At 31.8% G+C, this 8,346-nt stretch overlaps 1 long non-coding RNA gene across 1 annotated transcript; it reads right to left on the bottom strand.

The window, feature by feature from the left end:
- Window positions 1–437: 437 nt before the first annotated feature.
- LOC141456482 (uncharacterized) lies at window positions 438–4,670 on the bottom strand. Its single transcript, XR_012459793.1, has 3 exons — window positions 4,339–4,670; window positions 3,150–3,299; window positions 438–1,938 (listed from the first exon to the last, which is right to left on the bottom strand). It is a non-coding gene; the product is annotated as an uncharacterized lncRNA (long non-coding RNA).
- Window positions 4,671–8,346: the final 3,676 nt, after the last annotated feature.

Here is an 8,346-nt window from a genome sequence, read left to right as displayed (position 1 = left end):
TTCATTTGACAATTAATTGACCTGATTAAAAAAAAAAAAAAAAAAAAGAGTCAGTTTTGCGCACTTTTCAGAAGTTAGAAGGAATAATTCATTACGAAGTCCTGCACGGTAGACTTTGCTTTAAACTCCAAATAATTAACTCCAAATTTTGATCAAATTGATCGACTCCAGATTGATTAACTCCAGTGCTAGTCAATCGCACTCAGAATATAATTGTTTTAGGGTACTTGTAGGAGCAGGAGACGTTTTTCTTTTATAATGCTATTTTAATTCTACCACTTATAAACTATTAGGAAGAATTAAATGGTGGATAATTTCTGAGTTTAAAGAAAATTCCTCAACTACAAGTAGCACTTATTTGAATGTATTTTTCAAGTTATGATATTATCTCACTGACCCGGACGACATCCTCTTAATATACTCACAGACCTGCTCACTCTAAACGATTATTTTACTCTTTTTTTTCTAGAAAATTTGTTTTAGAGCTACCCCAGGGAAGATTTGAGAACGCTTCCCTCCAAGATGTCATTTCAGAATAATGTACAGGTTTATATTTAAATTTGGAGTTTGCCGAAATCGTTTAAGTAAAACCCAGAAAGTTTTAGCAAGAGAATGTCGTATAAGTGTTTCATCTTTCTCAATTTTTTTTTTTTGGTTGTCGTGTTAAAACAGCCCGATAAAGATAAAATGGCCAGCATAAGGGGCTCTGAATTGTAATAAATTTTAAACATATTAATGAAAATTTAAGGCAGTAAACTTTCGTAAATGATATCAATTGTTATAGCATTTCAATTAAACGAATACTTTTTCAAATATTTCTATATGGCTGAAATTACGAGCTGAAATATGAATGAAATGTTCGGTACTTTAGTTTGATGTACCTTTTAGCGTTTAATCAATCCCTGTACTTAACTTTTTAAAATGCAAGTTTTTGTTAAGGAATTCATTCCATGTTTTGGATCTTTCATTCTTGATGACACGAATGTTTTGTCCTCTTGAAGTACAAATAATTTCTCAAAATGGTTCATAATGCTCTTACAGAAAAGAGAGAAAGTAATAAGTTAGCGATGTCCTTTTAAAAACATAAATATGTGCTCTTGGCCTAAATTTTATTTCAGAGAAACAAACGCAGTTGAGAGATTTAAGTTCTAGGAACAGTTTAATAAAGCTATATATCTTTTCGTTTGATAATTGTTTGAACTGAAAGGTATTCATTAATTATTTCATCAAAAATTAAATACTGATTTAGTTTAGAATTAAATATTATAATGATTCACATTGCATACATAATTTGTATTTTATTGAAGACTATTTGTCAAAAAAGTTAATCATCTTTGCTTACTTCTTTAAATGTTAACTATTAAGAGAGAGTAAAACAAGTTTGGTAAAATGAGAAGATATTTGATGAACAGTGGGTGAAGTGCTTAAGACAAAGGGCGATTCTGGGAAGAATCTTATTTGAGTAGATAAAATTCATGCTTAATCAAATGATAGGGATGCTTATTTTGCGGAGGATACAAAGTTAGTGGAATTTGAAAGAAATTTAATTTTAGAAAATAATTTTGAAATATTCTCTGACAGCTTTATGAACCTTAAATTACCTCCAATTCAAAGATCTTCAATCTGCGTTACACAAAGCGTGGGCATACCTCCAAGTGGTGTTCGGACGACTCCTGCATATCTCAGTTGGTTTTCAGGAGATTATTTGTTCGGTTTGGATGTCAGATCAGACAATACAGTTTTTAATTATATAAGTATTTTCCTAGTTAGTATCATTTAATAAAATATCAAAACTCCAGGTCACTTCCACATAACACTCCTAGGCTCCTTAATAGAAAATGGCCTTGCGATCCCCTGTCTAACGACGAAAGTTGTCATGTTTTTACCACGGGAAGTAAGCTCTACATTCTGAGTGCTTACATTGTAATGTTGTGAGGGCTGTAATAAAAAATATTCGTTAGAAAGTTTAATTTTTCTTACCTCAAGCAATAAATTAATTGGTTTGGGAAGCCTATTTTTTAAAAATGGTTACTAATGTTTTCTTGAACCCATTTTAGAGTCTTTAATGTAAACCACAGTAGAAACAAACGGCAGCAACATTATTTTATATCATTTGAAAGACAAAATAAGAGTCTAGGAAGTTACTAAAAATTTTCGGGGTCGTTAATTTGGAGTAATTAACGTTAATTCACCTTGTGGGCAGGGACATTTAATATTAATTGTATTTATAATCACAACTTCTGCACTAAAAAAAAAAAGGGGAACTCTTCAATGCATAATACTCCCCACTGTAAACACAATTAATTTTTATTGCAACTATAATAATCATATAATAGACCAATGTGCCAGTAGCTCAAGGGCACCTTTATTGGTGTGTATTTTTAAAATGCACCAAACCACATACTGATAGGTAGTAGGTGTTAATTAAACATTCCCATTTTGATAAAGAATTATGCATATATATATTTTTTTAATTAGAATTAATAGAACCCTAAAAAAGTTGTTTAAAACCAACAAGAATTTCAATTAATAACAATAACAACAAGTTTTCATTTTTAATGATTTTTTAAGCAAAATCTCGTGAATAAAATTGAGGCTTGTTTACTATCTTAAAGTAGGTTAATGTAAGCCTGTTAATTTGACAATAGCGCACATTAAAACAGTTAATTATTCAGAATAACAAAAGCAGAAGGTTAAAATTGGAAGTATTTAAATGTGTAAAGAATCGTTTGTATAGAATAGTGCATGTTTTAAAAAGAGAGCAGAACCTGATCTATGACAAAATACAAGAATGTCTTTAGTAAAGTGATTATTAAACAATAAAATTAAGCCACCGTTCTTTTCACATCTGAATCTAATAGTTTATTTTCTCTTTCACTCTCTCTATCTACAATTATAAATAAATTTAAATTGTGCTTATTTTGGAAGGTTGCTTACTCAGTTATCCATACACCAATTAGGAGTTATGGATGGAGGCGACTTTACGATAAATTTTTCAAATTAATCATTAAATAAAATCTTAGGCCTAGATCGGTGTCGAACCCAGTATCACTACACTTTTTAGCTCTTCGTGGCTTGTCTCTAATCTCTAGGCTATCGTGGCGCCTTATAATACTAAAAAAATTGTTCGTTCTCAGGTTTTGACGTACCTTAAACTACTCAAATATAATAATTGGCTTTTTGGTGGAAAGTTGTAAAAAAAAATGGTCCTTGCTCAGTTTTTAGAACATAACACTTATTTCTGGCTATGTCTCTCTTTCTTTGAAATCCGAGTATGATAATTTTTAAAATACTTTTGCCTATAAAAAATATAAAGCATTAAAAAATCATCGAAAATAGTTTTCGGAAGATATAAAACAATACAGTAAAACTTTGAATAAAGTTTGAATTTTAAAACTCGCGGCAAAAATATTTGTGAGAAGTGTAGGAGGCATTATGCATTCATATTGCATCACTTTTAAACAAAACAAAAAAGACACAAATGTAGTATTCAGTTAATGTACAACTTTTAGCGTGCATTGGCAGATATAGCGGGGTGTGCGGACGACCTTGATCTAGTGATCTTGGATTCAGGCCAGCCACCTGTCTGTTTCACTATCACGCTAACCCACGCATCATTAGGACAATAGGTACTCTTGTTTTCAGTTCGCTAGTCAGTATTTCAATACAGAAATAAAATAAGGTTCTTGTTTTATACCTTATTAGAGAAGTTTAATCAAATCGTCTGTGATAAGAAATTAATTGTGATAAGTAACAAACGAAAGCTTTTTAATGTGCACTAAATTGAATCTAAGAGAGCTAATCTGAAGATAAGCTCAGAGAGTGCTGGGTAAAAAGAAGCTCTAAGAAAAGACCTGCATCATATCTGATTAGATTAAAACCTACGCGGGTGAACCAGAATCCATAGAATCCTAGGACACGCGAATCAGTGGCTATATTGTTGCATCCCTTTGTTAGAGCATCCCTCCAGACTTATCTGTTAAAGTAGACCTCGCAGTGTAATGAGAGGCTTTTTGTCCTCTTTGAAATGCCAAACTAGCCCATCGCACTGATGTGCAGTGATGTTTAACCTTCTTCCTGCCAAAACCTGCAAAGGCTATCCTCTGCCAGACCCAAGCGATGCATGCGGTTTTTTTTTCAATTCACAATAGCCAGTAAAAAAAGTGCACGATCAACCAAATTCAATCTCCATTGGCCTCTGCTAAAGCCATCATTGTACCACAGTTGATACCAGACACTTGTACGCGTTTCCAATGCTCTTAGAACTAGTGGAGCATTTTTATTAGAAGGAAGGCTCAAAACCTAGTCCGAATTGAATCAAATATGAAATTCTTTTACCTTATCGTTACCTCAATGCCAGGCTATTTGGCAGAAAATATCTGCATGCTATTGTGGTGCATTAAATATTGCAAATTTCCAGTACTTACATTAATAAACAAACTAATAACAATGCTTAAGATAAACTGAATAATCAGGTGATAGTTTTCATTGATAACAAATGAGGTAATTGTAATTGTATACTTTATCATAACAAAGCAGAAAATCACAAGGCTTATTATAATGTGGAGATTTTAAAACTGTGAGAGAATATATTTTTAACTTTTTATGAGATATAAAAATCAAGCCATACACTCTTACCCTTGATACAAAAATACGTACACAAATTAACACAGTAAATGATACCTTGTTAATTGTGCCAATGCTAGTCTGGACTACATTAGTTGGATGTAATGAATGTAGTGGGGATGTTGTTTTAACGTCTTATGTAATCAAAAAGTTACGTTTACACGTGGTTATTAATGCACGTGAACATCACTCTTTTTTTGTCAATTTTTCACGAATAGACTTCTTTTTTCTCTTTTTTTTTTTGTGAATAGCGATATTATAAAGTGGGCTAAATGTGTGGCTAAGTACAAGTAGAATTTTTAAGACTATAATCACAGGTTTTCTAAATAACAGAGAAATAAAGATTAGATGGCCTGATAGCGTTCATCCTCATGGATAGTTCAGTGGACAAAGTCCAAAATTTTAATTGGAAGACCAGGTTTATTGTGCTTGATAGTAAAATGATTTTGTGTCAGTCATGGATAACTCGCAGAAGTATGTTTAAATACTAGAACAAAGCACTGCGATTTAATAAGACATCTCAACTCTAAGGTTAACTTTTTTATTTTCTTCTAGAGAAATTTTAATCAAAACATTTTATGGGAGTTATTAAATTAAATTAAATTTTCTGCCATTGTTTTGATTTGTAGATAAATTATGTGCTTATTACCCTAAGATTACAAATTACATGCTCGGGTTCTTATTTTTTCTTAATCAGTGGAACTCAATATGTTTTTCGAAGAAACAAAAGTTTTGATAAGTTGCAATGGTTGCAAAACTACTTACCATCAGTGAGAGAAAATCCTGAAAAGCATGAGTTTAATGTAGGATCGATATGTCTTTGCGACCTGTGATTGCTAAAGAGCGAGCCTTTGGGTCAAACTTTCACAAGGATATTGGGCAATCTATTTGACTAAAATATTTTCCTAGGCACATTTCCTTCCAAAATTACCTCATATTTTCATATTATTGTGAATAATATATTAACATTTAGAAAGTCGATGTTGAGCTAAAGACCCAGTAGTAGATGGCAGATTACCAAGTGAAGTAAAATTTTACTCGTTGTAAGTGATTCTCCAGAGATTTATGAGATGAGTTCATATGGCAAGTGCATTTTTCCAAGATAGCAGAGCGGTACATACAACCTGAAAAAAAATGTGACTGAAGCAGAAGTAGAGAGATAACTAGGACAGTTTCTGGAGCAGGGTCAATGTTAGACAGACTCTGAGCATCCACTAGATTTGCCACTCTTTTCCAAGCTTTTACAGCTAATCTTCTGAAGTTGTCTTCCATATCGTCCAACCATCTCAGTCTCTTTGTTCTTCTTCTCAATCTTCTTCCACTTGGCTGCCTATTTTTTACTAAGTGGCCAACAAGCTCAGTCATGCTTTTTTTTACGACGGCCACGAGACAGGATTTATCGAATAACTTGGATATCTCTACAATATTGAGAATTCACCACCTTCCATTCATTTACCGGGCCAAAAACCTTCCTTCTCCAATACAATTCTTCTTAGTCGGTATCCAACTCACATTCTTACTCTACGATGGATCTAAAAACCATGTTATTCATGACAATTCGCACTGACCAAATGAGTAACTTGAAGCTTAGAACTTCATTCTGCGCCTATAGGCATCCACTGTCGGCCGCTATCCTGGCTTTTATTTCAGCTTCTACTCATTTCCCTCCCTCACCCCAGCTGTTTGCAGTTCTTACAGCGCCAGAAATTGTACCTATCGATCGATTTGCACAGATATTTTCCCAGAGTTCTTGAGGTCTTCTATTATTATTACTATTATTATTATTATTATTTATTCTTAGCCCAGTCGTTCAAAAATTCCTGATTGGTATGTTAAGGCACAATCAACCTAGTCAATTTAGTTTGTTGTAGATGAAACCTCGAGCGTTTATTCGGATGGCTCTTACCGCTTTTTCCAGCTAAGTACTATATTTGTATTCTTTGACAGGAGAAATTTCTTCATCTTCCAGCTGTCCGTCATGTCGTTCGCCTTCATTATTACACTGAAAACTATCTTCTCAGCCTGGAATTTGGAGAAGGCTCTGGAAAACTCAATATTATAGTCTACAAAAGTATTTTGCCATGTTTACTTAACCAAGGCGAATCCAAACTCAGAAGTTCACTAGTTTGCTTTCTTTTGCAAACACTAACATTATTGATAATGATATTCAAAATGGATCCAAAAGATCAAAAATTTGAGGCAAGAGTAATGGATTTGTACTTTTTTTTTAGAGACAATAACTGATAGCAAACTCCTACTTTTTTGGTACACTTTTTTAATTAATAAATATCATTAAATTCCTCCTTAACTTAATTATATAAAATACCTACAAATTTACAACTTTTTCTTATAACGTAGAAATTTAGAAAAATTCTCCAAAAAAAAAAAAAAAATTGAGAAGGAAAGTAATTAAGATTGATAGACAATATCAATTGAATCTCAGATTTCCAATTCATAGAATATGAACGTTACCATAAAACAATTTGGCAACAATAACAAATGTCAAATTATCAAGAGAAGTTAATGTAGGTGCTTTAATAGATTTTAATTGCACGATATAAAATGTAAACGTTTTTTTAATGTAACTTGCTAATCCTCTTGCACAACAGAAGTCACGAATTTTCTTGCTCCATTTTTCTAACCTCTTTTTACTGAATAAAATTTAAGTTTATGATCTTCGTTAAGAAAAATCCTACATAATGTAATTGTTTCTCCCTTATATTTTAACCTAGCCAATTTATTTTTCATATTCTCTTTTACAGGTTTTGTTTGTTTCATTATACTTGAAGGAACAAAAAAAAAAAAAAATCAGTTATTAAGAATTGGTATCTAATTCTAAAAATAAAATGAATAAAGCAATTATTCATTCAAAATCACCAATCACTTAACAACTCCCTCGCTAAATTGCATCGCTAAAATATTAGTATTGTGGACGGCCTTGACCTGCTTGCATTTAGCTCATGTCTTGTTTGCTATTCTGGAACAAGTGGGCGTCCAGGCAACAGTCTCCATAAAAATAAAAGCCGAAAAAGGCATTAAAATCACTTGAAAATAATTAAGTAAATTTTATTACTTAAAAAGTTACGATCCAGTTTAGTTTTTTAAAATTATAAAAACGTACCAAATAATGTAGAAACTACTTTACTTGCTATTATTGATTAAATTATGCCAAAGACTGCATGATTAATCTAGTGGTCAGGATGTAATTACTCAAAGCAGAACTCACGGTCATAGTAAACATTTATTGAAAAATACTAAAAATATTGTTAAGTATTAAAAACTATATTCTTAAGTTTTCAAGTGTTTTTTTAGTAATAAAGTATTTTTGTTTTGAAGAAAATGGAATTTATTACACTTTTATGTATGAGGCTGCTTGGCAAATCTAGATTTAATTTCTTCTGCCTTAGCTGAGTTTACTAATACATAATTTATTTAAATTTAATTTAATGCACACAAACACATGCAATTGATTGCTTTGGCAAGTTTGCAAAGAGCAATTCATTAATTTTAGTCGTACTTTTAGTTGCGGCTTGTGCAGTTAACAACACGGATTTTTATTAGTTTTTCCTTATGTTTAAAGTCTCAATCGGTTGTTCCTTACGATTAAAATCTCAATTGGTTGTTCCTAATGTTTAAAATCTCAATTAGTTGTTCCTAATGTTTAAACCAATTTCAATTGGTTGCTCCTATTGTATAATCCAATTCTAAAATTTAATGTGA

This window comes from Rhodnius prolixus, unplaced genomic scaffold (genome assembly GCF_049639745.1).
Source record: "Rhodnius prolixus isolate KJV_2025 unplaced genomic scaffold, Rpr scaffold_4, whole genome shotgun sequence".
NCBI lineage: Eukaryota > Metazoa > Arthropoda > Insecta > Hemiptera > Reduviidae > Rhodnius > Rhodnius prolixus.
Note: the sequence above shows the minus strand (reverse complement) of the source record. Positions and strands in the feature narration are given on the sequence as shown.